The sequence below is a fragment of the Suricata suricatta genome, chromosome 12 (assembly GCF_006229205.1).
Source record: "Suricata suricatta isolate VVHF042 chromosome 12, meerkat_22Aug2017_6uvM2_HiC, whole genome shotgun sequence".
In the NCBI taxonomy this organism is placed as follows: domain Eukaryota; kingdom Metazoa; phylum Chordata; class Mammalia; order Carnivora; family Herpestidae; genus Suricata; species Suricata suricatta.
In genome coordinates, this window is record NC_043711.1 from 1,524,915 (window position 1) to 1,544,238 (window position 19,324).

General features: G+C 60.8%; 1 protein-coding gene and 1 long non-coding RNA gene across 2 annotated transcripts in view; one reads left to right on the top strand and one right to left on the bottom strand.

Moving 5' to 3' along the window:
* Nucleotides 1-19,324, bottom strand: part of GNG7 (G protein subunit gamma 7) — an 88,734-nt gene that overhangs the window by 22,096 nt on the left and 47,314 nt on the right. The window lies entirely within an intron of this gene.
* On the top strand, nucleotides 8,083-10,077 carry LOC115273050. Its single transcript, XR_003900636.1, has 3 exons — nucleotides 8,083-8,201; nucleotides 8,643-8,808; nucleotides 9,559-10,077. It is a non-coding gene; the product is annotated as an uncharacterized LOC115273050 (long non-coding RNA).

The window sequence follows — 19,324 nt, forward strand, 5'->3', positions numbered from 1 at the left end:
TAATCACCACGCCCGGTGGCCTCTGCCCCAAGATGAGGTTTCGATGACCCACGCGGAATTTCTAACAATGAGATCGAGTGTCTAGCTCTGCTCACGCTGACATCCCCTTTCTCAACCGTCCAAATTCCATTACGCCTTTTCTTGTTACTGCAGGAAGGCGGCCAAGCCCCGGCGGCCCCGGGAGGCGGGGGCAAGTGTCCTGTGACCCTCGCCACCTCGGTGCCCCAGCTCGCAGAGCCTCTGCAGGACCTCGGAGTGATGGCACATGGGAAGGGGGGCGCACACGCAGAACGCAGGGGTGTGACTGCATGCGATCCGGACAGGACTTCGGCAGGGCAGCCTGTGTGTTCGCTGGTGGGGCCTCTGGGACTTCTGTCCCCGCGCCCAAGATCCTCCTTGCTGGCATGGCACGTACGGCGGACACGCGGCAAGCACCCCGCGCGCAGCCCCACAGCCGCCAGGACAGGAACTGGGCTGACACCCCGAGGCGGCTCAGGGGCAGGGTCTCCCCGCGTCAACCCCCCGGGGAAGGATGCCGCCTGGCTGACACCTGGATGATGGCCTGGCGGGACCCAGAGCAGAGGACCCAGTTAGGCTGTGCCCAGATTCCTGACTCAGAGACTGTGGGACAATAAATGGGTGGGGTCTGGGGCGATTTATTCTGTCCCCGTCCCCTGGACACACGCACGAGAGGCCGGATCAGAAGGAAAACGAAGACCTGACCGTGAGGCTAGCACCGCGGCACCCCTGCAGCCCCCCCACCCCCCGCACACCAGGCTCCCCCTCTCTTCCCCAGGTCACAGTGAGGTCAGCTCAGAAACCGCACCGTTCACCACGGAAGTGCATGACTGTCAGCGCTCAAAGTATGTACAGCTGGCAAAGTGTATACGTCACATGACACTTTTCAACCACTTTTAAATTTTTTCATTTTGTTATTTTTTTAATGTTTACTTATTTATGTAGAGAGAGAGAGAAAGCAAGGGGGGTGGGTGGGCAGAGAGAGAGAATCCTAAGCAGGCTCCATTGTCAAGTGCAGAGCCTGATGCAGGGCTCAAACTGGCAAACTGAGATCATGACCTGAGCCGAAGTCAAGAGTCAGATGCTTAACCGACTGAGCCACCCAGGTGTCCCTTAATCATTTTTTAAAATTAAGTAGTGTCTAGTGTGGGCCTTGAACTCACAACCCTGAGATCATGAACCGCATGCTCTATGACTAAGCCACCTAGGCATCCATCGTTTGAACCATTTTTAAGTGGTATCTTCACAGTAGTGTGCAACCACCACACTCTATCTAGTTCCAGAATATTCCATCACCCTCAAAAGAAACTCTATCCCCTTTAGCATTCACCCCTCCCCTTCCCCGTCCTCCGGCCTCCACAGGACCCCCTCCCGTCCGTGGACGAGCCTGTTCCGGACGGTCCCGCACGTAGACTCCCACCCCGCGTGCCCTCCCGTGTCCGGTTCCCTCCCGGAGCGTCGTGTGTTCCGGGTCGTCTGCGGGGCGGCGGGTGCGGGCGCCTCGCCCCTGCTCGCGGCCGAGGGGCGTGCACGTGCGCGGTGGACGCGCCTGAGGGACGTGCGCGTGCGTAGATTGACCATGTTTCATTCATCCACTAATGGATTGATCAGCATCTGGGCTGTCTGCACCTGTGGCCACCGTGGACACGTGCGCGCCGGAGTCTGCCGAAGCGTCTGGTGGCCCCTCAGCCACTGGTCCTTCTCACCAACTCCCCAGCGGCGGCCCCGTCCTGCCCTCCCAGGGAACGTGGCCATCGATGGACTGAGGCTCCGAGGGGCCGTCCAGCCCCACAGGTGGCCCCAGCCTGGGAGACTGGGGGGGGTGTCATTTTCCACATCAGCTTGGCTGGGCCACAGGGTGCCCAGGTGTGCGTGGTCAAGCATTATTCTGGATGTTTCTGGAAGGCTGTTTCTGGATGAGGCTGACGTTGAAACCAGTGGACTTTGTTAGGAGAAAGATCTCAGATCCACGGGCTGACTCTCCACCTTGAGGAACAGGAACGAGAAATGGCAAGAGACCCCGGGGCCGGCGGAGGAAGGAAATGACAGACACAGAACGGAGATAAACGAAACAGACTAGAGAAACCGCAGAAGCGTCCAGGAAACCAGAAGCTGGTTCTCTGAAGAGGTGGACAGAGCTGGCAACCGTCCGCTGAGCAGACCCCGAGCGGCGGGAGAGAAGGCGCAGGCGGTGGGAGCAAGGGCGGCCGGAGGGGCCGGGCGGCGGGGACAGCCTGGCCGAGGACCCCGATCGGCAGCACACTCGCCCGCCCCGCGCCGGCCGGAGCACCCGCCACACCTGCCAGAGACCTGCTCCAGCGCCGGAATCCTGCCTCTTTAGATCTGGGGCCGCGTTTCATCTCCGCAGCATTCTTGGGAAGTTGGAGGATGTTATTTCCCTGGCGAAGATGAAAGGAACCCGCCAAATGTGACAGAGCCGGCTGGGGGCGGCCCTGGGGCGTGCACTCGGGCTTCCTGGCCCCGAGCCTGGAGCCCTGTCCACGGTGACCGGGTCCCAGGGTGTCACGTGCGCATGAAGCACTGTGGTTTGCTTGTTCCTTTTGCTTAAAAACAACAGATTCCAAACTCATGAAGTAAGAATGAATGTGCCGTACCTTCTCCAGTTTTTCCAAAGAGCAGACTTCGCTCTGTTCAAAGGGGGAGAGAGAGAGGGGGGCGGACCCGGTGCAAGTGTTCACCTCACCACCTTCAGCCTTTCTCCGGGAAACACCGTGCTGTCGCCAAACCCGTGGTACCTGAATGGGGGTCAGCCAGGGCCCCGGAGGGATCGGGGGGCTCTGACACGTCTGCCGTGCTCCTTCCGGCTGATCCCGTTGGGAGAGAGAACCGTGTTTCTCTGGAGCCAAGCGTCCATCGAGAGCTTGCACACTCCCCATTTCCGAACACGATGGTCCGGTCCGTCGGACACACACAGTATCAGAAAAACAAAACATTCAGGAACCGAGCCTGCCTTGAGATGTCAGCTCAGTGTTTTTCCACGTCTGGTTTTCCACTTTGCTGGAAGCCACGTGCCAGGACGAACAAGGGAGAGGTGGAAAGTGCAGGCTCCGGGCAAAGCAATTAACCTCGGGTGGAGGAGGCGACAGGTATACGGGTGCAGGAAGGCCAGGGATCTGAGGCTGGCCGCCGCGGGCCAGGGGTCAACAGGAAGGGGAGGGAGTCCTGAGACCAGACCGGGGTGGGCCTGGGCACTTTGAAGCTGTTGTTTTCCAGGGGATGGGAGCCCTGCTCCAGGCGCAAGCCCGGACAGGGCCGAATCTCTCTGATCCTGGGTGCACAGAGCGCGACAGTCGCTGGGGGTCACCGCATCCAGCTGGCAGGCTGACCCCGAGCCTGAATGCCAGCCCACACCCCGTGCCACACCAGCTGCCCTGAGGGTGCCCCAGGACCACGAGGGAGAGGCGGGTGCAAGCCCTGTCCCGTGGCCGTGGCCTCCGATTGCAGCTGAGGAGGCCTCTGGGCTACGGGGGGGGGCGGGGGTGTGCAGCTGCCGGGGACCCCCACACTGAAAAGCCGGCAGCCAGACTCAAGTTTGGAGTTGGGGGAGGGGCGCTGGTCCTTGGGGCTGGTTCTGCTGTGGGCTCGCCCTGCAGGGGCCACAGAAGCGACTGCCCCTGGGCCTGTGAGGGCCACGCTGTGTCCCTCCGGCTCCCAAGCACTCCCGTGCTCCTGAGAGCTGGCGGCCCCTCTGCCTCTGCAGACACTATGAGCTCTTTCCACAAACCAACAGGGTTTTTTCCACTTACACAAAGGGTCGTGCCACGGTGACTCTCCTGGGCCACATGGGCCTGTGTCAGCCACCCTGTGGCCCCGGGGGCAGGCATCATGGGGCAGGGAGGAGGGGGTGGCCAGCCCACGGTCTGGTCCGGGATGTCCAGCTGAGGCTCCGGGAGGCCCCGGGGTCTCAGGTGCAGGAAGGAGACGCTGGGTGGTGCTCTTTAAAGCAAGTCTCTCCCAGGGCACGAGGGACACCAGTGGGGGCCATTCTCTGGGGGCATCCTGAGCACCACCCTGGGCCCCCAGCCACTCCCGCCAGGAGCACCACTGGAGGTGAAACCACCAAAAGTGTCCCCGGACATCACCAGTGTCCCCGGGGGGGCAGAATCACCCCCCAGTGAGACCCCCTGGGTTAGGGGGCTCCAGTGACCCCCCCCAGGAGTCTGTGGTCTGTAAGCATCTGACTGCAGGGGTCCTGGGACGCTGCACACACAGAAATACACACACTGAGCGGAGGGAGAGAGGGGGTGACTCAGACGCCGGGCCACTCTGGTTTGTACCCTCTGACCCCTGGGGATCACTCTGTGTGCAGTGTAGGCAGGACTGGACTCAGTATTTCCCCCTAACTAGTTAATGCAGAGTTTCTCCCCCTCGGTCACTCTCGGGGGGTGTCCTGGGCACTGTGAGGGCTAAGCAGCATTCCTGGCCCCACCCATTCCCCGATGCCAAGAGTCCCCACTTTGTGATGAGCACAGATGTCCCCAGATCTGGCCTGGACCCCTTGGGGGCAGAACCAGCTCTGATGAGACCCCTGTTAAGGGAGGAAACATGGCACCGAGTGGGGAGACAGAGCGGGTGGGGGGCGGGAGGCTGCTCGTGAGGTCTCCTCCCTTCGGGCCCCCTCCCTGCGGGGCCCCTTCTCCCTACAGGGCACCCCCCAACTCGGTGTGGCCGGGCCTGGGCAACTCTGTCTGAGCATCTTGTACTGAGGGCCGCCGCTGGATGCAGTCAGGGCTCACTGTCCGCAGACGCCTCGTTTGCCCGCTCACTCAAATGTATGTGTCACCCCAACCGACTCTTGGGGGGGCGTTTCTCAGCCATCCTCGACGCATGCAGAGCGGTGAAAAATCTGTCGCTGACCCATGTTCCCAGCTGCGGGGGGACGAGACGCTCAGCCCCACCTGGAACCGGAGGGCCCCTCTCAGGACGGCGGGCCACGGGGTTCGCACTTGGCGCTTTTGATGGCTGTGTGAGTCCGTCCAGGTGCTCCCGGCCGCGACGCGCCTCACTGAGCAAGCACACGTGTCAGACGCGCCTCGCTCAGCGGCTCCCGCTGGCTGTGGGCGCGGCGTCGACAAGTCAGCTGTCTATTAAAGTGTCTTTTTTTTTTTACATTTATTTATTTTTGAGAGACAGAGAGTGAACAGGGCAGGAGCAGAGAGAGAGGGAGACACAGACTCTGAAGACAGGCTCCAAGCTCTGAGCTAACAGTGTGCACAGAGTCCAACGTGGGGCTCAAACCCACAAACCGTGAGATCAGGACCTGAGCCGAAGTTGGATGCTCAACCGACTGAGCCACCCAGGCGCCCCTATTAAAGTGTCTTTAAAGAAGCACATGGGGCGCCTGCGGGGGGCTCCGTCGGTGAAGCGTCGATTTCAGCTAGGGTCACAATCTCACAGTTCAGGGGTTCGAGTCCTGTGTTGGGCTCTGTGCTGACAGCTCAGAGCCTGGAGCTGCTTGGGACTTGGCGTCTCCCTCTCTCTGCCCCTCCCCCGCTCGTGCTCTGTCTCTCTCAAAAATAAATTAAAAAATAAACAGAAGCATATGTGACACAAGGTTATGACTTGATTGGCTGACAGAGATGTGACCAGAGGCTCTGGGAACCTGACCCAGCGTGTTCCCAGGAGCTATGCCTGCCACCCAGTAATCCAGTGTCCACAGTGACCTTACAGAACAGAGCTGCCACCAGTAACATGAATCCACCATATACGCACATAAATAAACATAAATATATATAATTGCCCCTTATTAGATGCCTAGATAGTTTCTGGTTTTTTCCTCTTTTAAAATAAATTTACCATGAAAATCTATTCACATAAAATGAACATCCATTCACTGAAGTCTGTGTATGCCTCTTTTTTCCCCAAAGATAAATTCCTACGTGTAAATCCTGAGTTCAAAGGTACAGGGGGCTTAATCCAGATGCCCCTTCAACAAGGCTGCAGAAAGCTCGCATCAGGGCGAGGGGGGCACTGGTGCAATTAGCCCTCGGCCTGCAGCGCGGCCAGTGAGCCACGGCGCGGACTCGGGGGCCTTGTGTCTTCCCGCGCCCTCCTGTTCATGTGCAACACGCTAACATGCACGCAGAAGAGCATACAGGCCACTCACTGCAGCTCCAAGCACTTAAATGTGACGCCGGTGTCACCCACACCCGCATCAAGACACACAGCATCTGCAGGGCCTTCTCCCAGAGCGAGTCACTACCCTCTTTTCCATCATTAGTACAATTTTCATGATTATTAGCCTGACTCTCGCTCTTGAAGGCAGAAAAGAGGGTAGGTTCTGATTTCAGGATGAGATGCTTCAGTGAGAAGGAAGAACTGCCTAGAAAATTCTAGAAGGTTCTAGAAGATGGCCGACCAACATCTGCTCAGAGGCTTTGAGAGGTCAGTTGGTCTGGCCCCGGGGACTGGAGGGGGGGGGTTGAGTAAGTTCCAGCCGTGGTCCCAAGTGTTTATCGGGACACCTACGGGCTTACTGTGAACCCCGATTCCTTGCCAGAAACATGGGAACCCCCAGCATCGCTCTGGGGTCTCCATGAAGATGAAAAGAGCAAGTGCAGTCCCAGGGCACTTACCCATGACAACGGCCATAAGAATAATGTGACACAGAGAGTGTATAATGGCCACGTGGAAGCAAATCCAGATTACCACCAGGAGAAGGGGTGGCCCCGGGGTCGGGCCGACTCGGGCCGTGCATCCTCGGTCCCTCCCCCGACCTCCTCCTCCCCCCGAATGTCAGGGCATCCACGGGGGAAGGTTACTGTCCCTTCCTGCTCCTGCACTCCCAAGAAAGGCACGAAGGCTGCTTCTGCAGAGCGAGGGGGGACGCCGCTGCCTGCAGCTCGCCTGTTCAGGGAAGGAGGAAAATTCCAGAATGTGACTCTGCCTTTTCATTTGCAAGGCCCTTCCGTGTATGCAGGAGTGGGTGGAGGCTTTCACACGCTGGTGTGTGTGTGTGTGTGTGTGTGCGCGTGTGCACATGTGTGCGTGTGCATGTGCGGAGGGGGTTGCTGGGTGGGGGGGTCTCACCTGGGGTGATCCTGCCCCCAGGCACACGGGGCAGTGTCTGGAGTGGGGGGATCCCCCGCACCAAGCAGGTGGGGCCTGGCCTGTGTCTGAGTGCCCAGGACACTGGTCACTGGTCACTGGTCTAGGTCACTCTGCAGCCACGGATGCAATCAGGCACAGGGACCCCCGTCCCTGCTCTGTGGCTTCGCCTCTGGGCCCCCCGCCCCGCACTGGGCCCCCCCTAGAAGGACGACATAAGACCATCCACGCTTTTCCTTGTGAGTCTCAGAAATGCCGAGAAAACCACCAGCACAGGAAGCTGCCCTGGGCAGCGGGACGAACGGGAAGTGCTGCTTTCTGGCTGTGCCCAGCCCTTCTGGGGAGCCGCCGGGCAATCCCCTCCCTGGGCACCTCTCTCAGAAGGTTCTCTCTGTTTCTCAGAACGAAACTGGGCTGGCGGCCGTTCGGCCCTCTGCCCCTTGGGGCCTTGCAGTAACATCTAGTGGATCTGGAGGGGTCACATCAAAGCCCGACCATGAGGCACCATAAACCCCAGAGCGGCTGCCCCCGTGCCCTTGGTCTGTCCTTCGTCGGAGAGCAGGGTCCCAAGCCGTCACCGCTGCTGGGAGACATGCCCACGGCTCAAACATGACTGACACATTAACATCACTTATGTTCAGCTGGAAGTTCTCCTTACCTTCAGTATCTATGACAGGGTCCCCCCACCCCTGCACTGGTGACACGAGGCTGAGTCACTCCCTGGGAGCCGTCCCAGGGGCCGTGGGGGCTGAGCAGCGTCCCTGCCCCCCACCCGTTATGCAGGAGCACAGAGTCGTGAGGGCCACAGATGCCCGGACACGGCCCCGGGCGGCTCCCACCCCCGTCCCACTGAGAACCACACTCAGGGATTACTGAGTTAAGCCCCCACTGTCTTCATTTGAAGGAGGTGTGCGTTTGCATTCGCGTAACGGACACATGGCCCCTGTAAGTTCAAGGTAGAAGTGTTGACAGACACCTTCCATCCTGCAGCATCGTCACCAAGGAGACCGTCAGTGGATTCCAACGCTTCCACCTCCCCCACCCTCCCCTGGCCCAGGAAGGACCAGAGGCTTTAACGCGGGTGCAGAACAGGAGCACGCCCCAGGACAAATCAGGTCAAGTCAGAGGGTGCTGGGGGGCGGTGACCCCCCAAGGAAGCCACAGGACGGGTCGCAGAGTGGGGGGGTGGTTCTGTGCGGGACAGTCCTGGTTCATCTTGGGGGACAACAGTGTCTGTTGGTTGTGATGGGGCGGACACTGTCCCCACAGTCACGTTCTCCTGGCCCCTCACCATGTGGCCTCGTTTAGAGAAAAGGTCTTTGCAGGTGTGAGATGTCAAGGACCCGGGGGTGAGGTCGTCCAGGATGGAGGGCGGGCCTCGAACCTGACAGCTGGTGTCATTCTTGGCGGGGGGGCATCGGCTGTCAGACACAGGGGCGGGCGTGAGACCACGGAGGCAGGCACGGGGGCGGGGGAGAAGCTGGAGCAGGCAGGAGGGACCGCCGGAAGGTAGCAAGGTTCTGTGAAAACCCTGACCTGGGACTTCTGGCCTCCAGAATGTGAGAGCATAAATCTCTGTCCAAGGCCGGCGAGTTTGGGTCATTTGTTGCAGCTGCCGCAGGAGAAGAGCACGTGGGTCATGGGAAGAGGAAGTGAGAAGGGACCTCTCCGCGTCGGACTTGCAGACTCACGAAGACGCCGTCCCCCACCCCGGCCCAGCAGGTGCTCCCACCCCCGTGCGGTTTCATGGGAGGAGGGTCTAGGGGCTCCTTCCATCCAGGACACCATCCAAGGGCAGTGTAGACATCTGGGATTAGGAACCAGCCAGTGCAGGGCTCCCAAGCCTTGGAGTCACCCGGGGGCTTCAAGATACACAGACGCGGCATCCCGCCCCACAGAAGGTGGTGTAGTTGGTGTGGATGGGCCCCGTGTGACTCCCCAGGGCAGCTGAGGCTGGGGACCCGCGAGGGAGGCCTGGGAGTCTGACGTGCTCCGTGTTTCTGGACAGTGAGGGTGGGGCGTACACGTAAATGCTTAATGACAGTAAGAAACTGAAAGAACAAAATAAAAAACCAAATTCCTGCCCTAAGGGAACGTTCTGTGTGTCTGTGTGTGTGTGTGTGGGGGGGATTTTAAAAATACACAAACAGGTGATTACAGTGTGTAAATAAAGTGCTAAATTATAAGTACGTACTTTTTTCTGTAAAAGGCCGGATAGTAAATAGTTTTGGTTTTGTGTGACACGTGGTCTCTGTTGCAATGATTCGACGCAGTTGCCACCATAAACCCATAAATGGGTAATGGGCATGCTGTGCACCAATAAAACTTTATTTGCAATGACAGGCAGAGGGCCAGATTTGATTTCCTGGCTGTTGTTTGCAGAACCCTGACCTAGAGGGACGGGCAGACCTGAAGTTAAGGAACGGCAGCTCCTCGTGGAGTTTCTGTCTCATTGAGAAATTCCATCCCTAGGCATCTACCCAAGAGAAATCAGAGCATGCGTCCGCACAAAGACATCCGCGGGATGCTGTTCAGATGTGCAGGGGTGAAGGAACTGACACGACTTCCGGGTCTGTCCTGGGCCCAAATCCACGGCTGCAGCCCCGCCCCTTCCGGGTCGCCCTCCGCCAGCGCCAGCGCCTGACTGCGCCTCCGCACTCTGCCAGCCTCACTCCCTCCCGAGGCTCTGGGTCCTTCCTCCTCCTCCTCCCCCGCGCTCATGCCCGCGGCCCTCAGTCTTCTCTCCCCCGTGTGTCTGTGTCCAAACTGACCCCTTCTTACAAGAACACCAGTCACTGAGTTTGAGGCCACCCTACTCCAGGATGACCTCGTCTTACCCTTTACCTTAATTACATCTGCAAGGACCCAATTTTCAAACAGGGTCACAATCTGAGGTTCCTGGTAGACGGGAGCTTTTCGAGGACACGATTCAACCCATTACACGCTCTGTGCCTGTCATTAGTGGGGAGGGTGAGCGATGCCCCCAGATGACCCCCGGGGCCCCCTGTCTCAGCTCCGGGGTCAGAGGGCAGACATGGGCCCACCTGCCCCTTGCTTCCTGGATGCTTCTGGTCAGAGAAGGCCCTTCCGGTGGGTGCCCTGAGCTCACGGACTGGGTGGGAAGCCGCCCCCCGCGTGACCCTTGCTTCCTCCTGCCCATCCTCCGTGGCCAAGTGCAGCAGCATCGCCCAGAGAGCCAGTGACCCTCAGTGTCCCTGGTGCTCAGCATGACCCCTTGAATATCTCCAGTGCTGGGGAGCTCAGTCCCCTCCTGAACAGCCGCTCAACCCTCACGATGCTGTGGGGACGGAGACCAGGCCCTGACGCACTCTGCCGGCGGGGTCCTGTGCAGGTTCACTGAGCTGAAGCTCACGCACCTCATGCCTCACCTCTCCCAAGTGCACGGTCCAGCGACGGGCGACAGACATCCTCACGACCATCAGCACTGACTTCAGGACATCTGTGTCACCTCACGAAGACACCCCGTACCCTCAGCAGTCACCCCCACCCCCCACCCCGCAGGTTGTCCCTGGGCTGCCGGGAACCAGGGAAGAGATCCTGGTTGGATTCTGTCGTGTGTGGGGGGGGTGTCCATCCTTGAGGACAGATCTAGAAAACCGCCAGGAGATGAAGCAACCGGGATGGGGACGCCGCCCTCGCGCGCACGCACACAGGCACACGGAGACATGCTCCCGAGCAGGGTCGCCTGGCCCCCGAGGCCGGGCCACCCCGGGGACCTGCGGGTAGGCAGCCCGGGCCGGCTGGGAGGCCACGAGCGGAACAGCCGTGCTGGCCAGTTCCAGCTGCACGCTCCGTCCGGCCTGGGTGTGGGGCGCTGGGAGCCTGCAGGGGTGCGGTCTGCTCCTTCCTGCAGGGCAGTGGTGGCTCCTGGCCGGAAGAGGCCGCCAGCACGGACGGAGACAGGCTAGCAGCAGCCGCTGCCAATCGCCACGCGCCTGGCAAACGGAGCCTGGCGAGGCGTTTGTTCTGAGTTCGTGCACTCCAGTCACGGGGCCCTGGGGCGCGCGGCGCCGTGTACCCGGGGCGCAGGCTGGGCCCCGGCCGGCGGGTTTGTTTTCCACGCCGTAACAAATCACCACATAAAGGTGGCTTCAAACACCACCCATTTCGTGTCCGGTTCTGGGGGTCGGAGGTGCGGCACAGCTGGGCAGGGTCCCTGCCCCAAGGCCCCCTAGTGCCGGCTGGGGCTGCTGTCCCGCCAGAAACCCCACAGAGGACCTGTGGCCTGTGTCCGCCGCCCCCGCTCGGGGTACAGTCTTCCTCCCGGGGCTGTAGGAGTGGGGGCCCCGCCTTCTTGCTCGCTGAGGTCAGGCGCAGCGCCCAGAGGCCGCCCCGGGGCCCCCCATAACGTGGCAGCCTTCCTCGTCGTGGGCAGCAAGGGAGACGTGACCTCACCCACTCACACGACGGCCGTCACCTTTGCCACACCCCCTGGGTGGGAGCGGCCTTGCCCACGGGCAGAGGGGAGGCCGCACAGGCACGGCGCCTGGGGGAGGAGGCAGGTCACGGAACAAAGTCGGCCAAGTGCTGAGAGCGTCTCCGGGGCCCGACGGGGAGGGTTGCGGAGGCGCTGGGCTCTAAGCGGGGAGACACCTGCCGGTGGTCCCTCAGTTGGCGGGGCGGGGGCAGCCTGGGCTGTGACGGCGTTACGGGGACATGTAACTCGCACAGGGCGTGCACGTGACGTCAGATACTGTATAGACTATGCGCTTACTTTATGAATAAACCTAGGAAGAAGAGCAGACCTTCCCTACAGGAGACATCATGGTGTCCGTGTGCAGAGAGGGGAGTTTCAGGAGTGAGGCCCGGAGATGTGCCAGGACGAGCCGGGGGCCGAGCACGGGGGCAGCCCCCACCCCTGCACAAACCCCGTGCTCCTAAGGTATCTGCGCTTTTCTACTTGACCAGATCCCTTCCTGACTCTTACTTCAATTCTCTGTGAAACGAGGCAGAATGTCAACAACCCGTCCCGTGACGGACGACAACCTCCCGGTCTCCCAGGGCTGAGAGGGCTGGCCTGCTGCCCTGGGCGCGGCTCCCGGAGGGGGCCCCCAGGCCCCGAGGCCGGGGAACCCAGAGGGCCTGGCAGAGAAGCACCTGCTTACTGGCCCTACGGACCACCTCAGCACTGCCGACGTCAGGCCGGCTCGTTTTCCGGGGTGTCCGGGCCCTGCCTCCCCGATGCGGGCAGCCCCCCAGCATCGCCCAGCCCGGGTCATCGGAGTCAGGAGCGGAGACACCACGGTGCTTCCATGTCATAAGCCTGGGAAGGGGTGGGGTGGGGCTGGGACCCGGGCCCCCTGCTTCCCAGGTTGAGGGGTGTGGACCCCAGCCTGACCCCCTGCCCGGAAAACAGCCAGCCCTGGCCAGGTGCCAGAGTCACTTGTGCACGCGCTTGGGGCCAGGAAACGGCTGGAGGGACGGATCAGGGGAAAACATCCTGAGAATGCAAACCACACCCCCCAGCCCAGGCCCTCGCCCGCCGCCATGGCCTGCTCCGGAGGGACCCCTTGCCCTGGGGCCCCGCCGCGGCCTGGACGGGTCTGGGTGCAGAGGCCTGGGTGGTGGCCGCCAGAGGCGCGTGACAGGTGGTGTGGCTCAGGGTCGTTGTGAAACTTCACAGCCTTAACGAGAGGGAAGGAGCCCCTCCCAGCAGCGCTGGCCACCGTCACCCTGTCCTGCACAGCGGCTGGGCCGGTCCCTGGAGCTGGTTACGGGGGCCAGTGGGTGGGGGGACCAGCCGACTGGCAGGCGGGGCCTCCGAGACCTGCGCATACAAGGTGGGAGCACCTAGGAGCACTGAGGGTGACAAGGTGGGGACACAGGCAGTTTTGCCTCTGGTCATCCCCTCAGGGACCTGGAAGGAAGGGCCACCCATCCGAGGAGCTTTGCAGAACAAAGGAGGGGGATGGGGCCAAGGATGCAAACGGCAGAGTGACGACAGGGTGTGCATCCCTGCCCTCATTAACCCACACCGCGCTGCTCTTCACCTTCTGGAGGTAAGAAACCCAGACTGGGCCTCCAGGGGGACACCCACGCCTGGGCAGGGGCGTCCCCCCCCGGGGCCCCAGGGAGCCCCGCCTCCCCCTTCTTCCGGCTTTGGCCCACGGCCCCTCCTCCTCTCACAGCCAGGTCTGCCGGTCTCTGCCCCCTCTCGTGAGGACACTGGGTCCCCGGGTACCTCAGGGGCCTTGACAAGCCCCCCTGCTGCCTGAGGTGACAAGTTCACAGGTCCTGGGACCAGAACGGGGATGTCTTTGGGGACCACTATGCTGCTGGCCACACACTCTTCCAAGAAGGATTTCTTTTTTTAAAGATTTCTTAAAATGACGCCACCAAGATGCATTTCAAAGTAAGACGTTACAGCCTTTGGGGACCATTTCTTGGGTCCCTCAACCTACCCCAAGCCCACCCACCAGCCTGCTCACAGCCACTAGGTCGCCCTTCGTTCCAACTCTGTTCAGCCATGGCCTCCTCCAGGAAGGCTTCCTGGCTTTGCTTCCCTCCGGGAGGGTGCCCGCTAGACTGTCCTAGGGCTTCAGCGAAGTTTGCAGCCCAGTGCCCGCCCGCCCCGAGCGGATGCTCCATAAACAGGGAGCCACAAAACTAGCAGGGTGGGGGCAGGTGTGCAGGAGACCAGGGCTGAGTCCCCTCCCCACCCTCTGGTCCTCTGACCCCTCGTCACGTGGAGGGACGAGGCAGAACACCCCCTGGGCGTCTTGGGGCTCGCCTGTCTTCTCGCCCCCGTGGCCCCTATCTGGCCGCAAGGAAGGCCTGGCGTGGGCCGCGTGGACAGCCTCTGTGGCCCCCACAGCCAGTGCGGGCTTGGGCCACGCCATCTGGACAAGTCGTTAGTCTGTGATTTGACCCCAACCCGCCCCCAGCAGAGGCTTCCTTGAGGACATGAGTCCCCAACCGTGAGTCAGGAGGAAAACAAGTCTCAGGCAGGTGGCTGGGTGCCAGGTGTCAACGTCCTTGCTTGCAAATCACCCGGGGACGGCTGAGCTCTCCAACCACAGGAGGCGAAAGCACCGCTGCTGGGGTGGGGGTGGGGGGCCGCCTCCCTCTCCCCCGAGGTCCCCAAATGCAGCAGCAAAGGTGTGCTGGCGGTCAGACTCCCCGGCTGCACATGTGGCTTTGCATCCCACTCTGTAGGGACAACGCTTCCGGCTCTGTATTTACGGGGACACCTGCCTTTGAGGGTGCAGACCATGAGACATGCCCCCCCAAGTGCCTGGCAGGGTCCCACCCCCTCCTCATCACTCAACAGATGCTGGGTCAGAGTGGAGCACAACTTGGACGGGACACAGCTCTGCCCGTGGCCGGCACAGCTGTGGGGGGTAAAATACTGAGCTTTCCACAAGGCACCGTGTGGCTGTTAATGAGGCCTGTGCTGGGGGAAGGTGGCTGTGGGAGCAGTTAGAGGGCCCTGTAGGTGGCCTGTGCCCTGCTGGGTGGCCGATGTTGCTTCTGTGACTCTCTCCTTGACACAGGACAGCAGCATTGTCCCAGGAGACCTGGCCACTGTCTCCTGTGGGTTTAGAACTTTGGCCTTCGGGATTCCTAATTTACCACAACAAGGTGAAAAGGCAAAATGAGAAATGATTTGCCACGGGAACAAGAGACAAAATATTGAGGTCCTTAATATATAAAGTTCTCCACGAAATCAATAAGAGATCAACAAACCATCATAATGAATGTGAGAGCCTGGATAGTGTGGATGATAGAAAAGGCTCACCGGTGGTATAACTGGTGAAATTTGCATCAGTCCTAGGCTTTGGTCTACAATATTGCAGGAACGTTGATTTCTGAGCTCTGTTAAGTGTTTTGTGGTTATGGAAGACGCTAACCAAGAGGAAGCTGGATGAAGGGTGTATAGGAATTCTCTGTACTGTTTCTGCACCTCTTTTGTAAGTTGCAAAGTATCTCAAAAATTTAAAAATGTCCTATTAACACTGGACGTAAGCAACCTACATAAAGCATGATAAATGACAATGGATGGAAAACGATCCACTCTCTAGTAATCCAAGCATCGTGGGTGACTTGAGGAGATGTTCCTGTTAGCCTCTGGTCCAAGGAGACTAACGAGCCACGGCACCCAGACACGATGAGGGGCCCTGGAGGGGGCACGTCTGGGAGAGCGACGGGGCATGTGACAGAGCTTGGACGCAGGCCTTGGACTGGATGAGACGGTGCTGATGTGGCACCTCCCGATTCTGCTGTTTACTGCGGTTCTGTAAGTGAATGTCCTCGTTTTCGGTAAGTACCCAGCGCAAGATTTAGGGGGCAGGGGACTGGCACCTCCAAGTTAATCTCAAGCAGCTCATAAACATCAGCACGCAGACATGTGTAAGCACGTGCACACACGACCGTGTGGCTCTGCGCACATGTATGCGTGCAGCACACCACGTGCACATGCCGCACACCACACAGGCCACAGGCACATGCACACATCCACCAGCATGTGTGCACACGCAGAGAGGGAGGGAGAGGACACACAAGCCGGGCAGGCAGGACGCCTGGCGCTCCAACAGCACACGAGGGGAGTGGGGGCTCCTCGCACTGTTCTCGAAGCTTCTCCGTTCTTGAAGCTGCAGCAAAACAAATTGGTCTGGAAGGCACTTCCGGCTGTCTTCTCCAGGGGACCCAGCCACATGCACGTGCACGCGCACACACACACGGCCCCTCCAGATATGGCCGAGAACACTCCTGAATCCCAGCTCTCCAAGACCATCCACCCAAGCCTCCTTCCCGTGTCCCCTCGCCCGTGCTGCCAGCCCCACCTCCTGTCACCCCACCCGCCAGGTACCGTCCTCCATTCACCCCTGTTCTCCTGAGGGGCTCCCACCTTGGGCCTCCCAACACCGAGCTGGGCGTTCTCTGGGGCGTCCCAGGCGCTGTGGGGGCTGAGCAGCCACCCCTGGCCCCACCATCAATGCCAGGAGATTCCCATGTGACAACCACAGAGGTCCCCAGGTGTGGCCTGCTGTCCCCTGGGGGCTAGGTGACAGCCCGTCCTCGCCCCAAGAAGAGGGCTGCTGTCAGGATGAAACATGGCGTGGTGGGGGGTGACACTGGGCCCTCTGCCCCGGCTCTGGGCTCCAGTGAAGCGAGGTCATGGAGACTTCGAGTCGGGGAGGGGCAGGCTGCTGACGGGCCCTGGCTGGCCCGTCTCTGGGGAGCTGTGTGCTGCATTTTCCTCCCTGAGGGCTCAGAGGTGCAGAGCCCAACCCCCAGGTAAGGATGGGGACCCTTGCTACAGAATCACATGGAGGGAAGCAGGTTGCACCTCGCCCCTCCTCCCAGTGACCCCCACCTTCCTCAAGCCTGAACCTTACAGCTGCCCCTGGGCCAGCACCCAGCTCCCAACAGCGCCCTTACTTCCTTCTGGAACTCTCCTCGCTGAGTGAGAAAGAAGCGTCCAAGCAACAGCCCCTCATCTTTGAATCCTGACACAGGGCCAGGACAGGGCCCTCCAGCAGCAAAGGGGCAGGGGCAGCAGGAGGCAGCTGGCGAGGTCCCTAGGTGGGTGTCATCGGGGAAATGAAATGAGCGTACGTGTTGGGGACAGTCAGAGGACTGTGTGTGGCTGGGGAAAGCTTTTGCAGAAGTGACAGGGAAGGCCACAGGCACGGGGAGGGGCTGGCCCGGGGTCGGGCACTCCACGTGGACAATGGGCAGCTTTTCCAGAGGGAGGTGGAGGACAGGCGCCCGGATGACGCGTCCACGCACGGAAGATACAGAGCGCAGACATGAGACCGAAGCAGCGGCGGGCAGCCACAGGGCACGTGCACAGGCGGCCACAGGCGGGCGCATGCGGGCACGGGGCCCCGTGCCCGGCGAGAGCACCGGGGCAGCGGCACCCGAAAGCGAGGCGCACGCAGGGAAGCAGGGCCTGGACAAGGCGCCGATGTTCTCCGTGAGGCCTACTTCGTCTCCCGCGCCCCCAAAGCCGCGTCCGCAGCTGGGGAGCGGCCGCTGCGCCTCTCCGACGCAGAGGCGACTGAGTGGCTCAGTGGGTTAAGCACCTGACTTCCAGCTCAGGTCATGATCTCCAGTTCTTGAGTTCGAGCCCGGGGTCAGGCTCTGTGCGGACAGCTCAGAGCCTGGAGCTGCTTCAGATTCTGTGTCTCCCTCTCTCTCTGCCTCTTGCCTGTTCACACACACTCTCTCTCTCTCTCAAAAGTAAATAAACAAAACATTTTCTAAACGTTGAAGTCATTGCACCTTCCCAAGAATAACTGCAGAAAACCTACGGTGGACCCTCCCCTGGACCCCCTCGGCAGCGTCCTGCCTACAGCTGACATCACACCTGAAACAAACATTCCGTTTATTACGACCAGAAAACGGACACTGACGCGATCCACAGAGCGTATTCGGGTGACCCCACTTTCACACACACAATTCGCGTGCACACAAGGGTGTCTTTCTGGGCCCTGGAGCAGGTGTGCAGCTCGCACAGTCAGGACCCCCACCCGCTGCCCCGGCGGCACCCCCCGCCCCCCACCGCTCTGACCACCTGTCCGCGGTCCTCAGGTAGCAGCACCTGCAGGGGACCCACCCCCACCCCCCACGGAGCCCACGGCCTCGGCACAAAGGACAAAGCCCACGCCATCATCTCTCCGGACGCAGAGGAGGGCCTGACAAAGGTCAACACCCTCTGTCGCAGAAACACTCGCCAAGCAGAACAGAGGGAACCTCCTCAACCTGGTCGGGGGGTGGGGGGGGCCTCCACGGAAGCCGCGCTCACGCCCACCCCCACGTCGGGAGCCCACCGCTCAGTGTCCGGCCGGACGTCCCGGCCCAGGTGGCCGGGCAAGGAGGTGAAGTGAGAAGCTTCCGGATGGGAGAGGAAGCCGAGAACCGCGTCTGGACGTGCACACGACACCATCTGGGCGGCACGCACAGCAGCGGCCCGGCGCCAACGGGCCGCCTGGGGGCCCAGCGGGTGTCTGGGGCCACCCGCCTTCTCCTAAGCTTGGGGGGCATGGGGGGGGCCGGCAGGCGGCAGGGGTCCCACCGAACCACCCCCCCGTCCCCATCAGCTAGGTGAGCTTCAGACTTAAGTCACCGGGAGACAGTCCCACACGGGCTCTCTGCACAGGACCAGGGAGTCACCAGACCTCGGAAATCACGTTGTGAGTTGTTGTCTTTTGCTTTTTTCTTTTTTTTTTTTAAATCAGTAGCTGCCCCGGGGGCCCTGCAGGGCGGCCAAAGGTCCTGTTCCTCCACCGGGAACAGGGTGAGGACAGACGGCAGCTGGACGCCAGCCTGTGGGAATGCGGTCCCGTCCGGGGCTGTCTGTCCCCCTCCCCCGCCCTGACCTTCGCTCCACACCGCCTGCTGACGTACCCGCCCTCGGCCGCAGCCTGGGAACCCCAACCTCAGGGCCGGCCTGGCCACAGCGCTCTGGGTCCTGCGTCCTGGACACCTGGCTGGACGTTTGTCCCTGAAAACATTGCCACACACCCTGCAGTGTGGACAAACCCCGAAAGTATGCTGAGTGTCCGTCTACCCGTCCTGTCTGTCTGTATCTGTCTGTCCATCCACCTGTCCTGTCTGCATCTGTCCATCTGTCCACCTGCCCTTTCTGTCTGTATCTGTCTGTCCATCCACCTGTCCCATCTGTATCTGTCCATCTGTCCACTGGCCCTGTCTGTCTGTCTGTCCATCTGTCCACCTGCCCTGTCTGTATCTGTCCATCCATCCACCCCTCCTGTCTGTCTGCATCTGTCTGTCCATCCACCTGTCCCATCTGTATCTGTCCATCTGTCCACCGGCCCTGTCTGTCTGTCCATCTGTCCACCTGCCCTGTCTGTATCTGTCCATCCATCCACCCCTCCTTTCTGTCTGTATCTGTCTGTCCATCCACCTGCCCTGTCTGTCTGCACCCGTTTGTCCGCGCCCCCTCCACAGACACACAGGCGATAGAATCGGAAGCAGCGCAAGCAGAGTCCGGGGCTGTTCACAGTTCAACACCATTCTTCTCCTTTTTAAATGCCCGTACCTATTTTACGTTTTCGAAATTGAACGTAAGTACGTAATCGGTAAGTACGTCGCTCCCTGGACTCCTGACGCTCCCGGTAACCTAGCAGCCCTCGTCTCTGAGGACACGGGAACACCTGGCGCGGCCCGCCCGACGCACACACGCGTGCTCTGCGCTCCGAGGGCTTGTGGGGAGTTAGAAGGAATCCACCGTCCTTGCCCTTTCTTACCC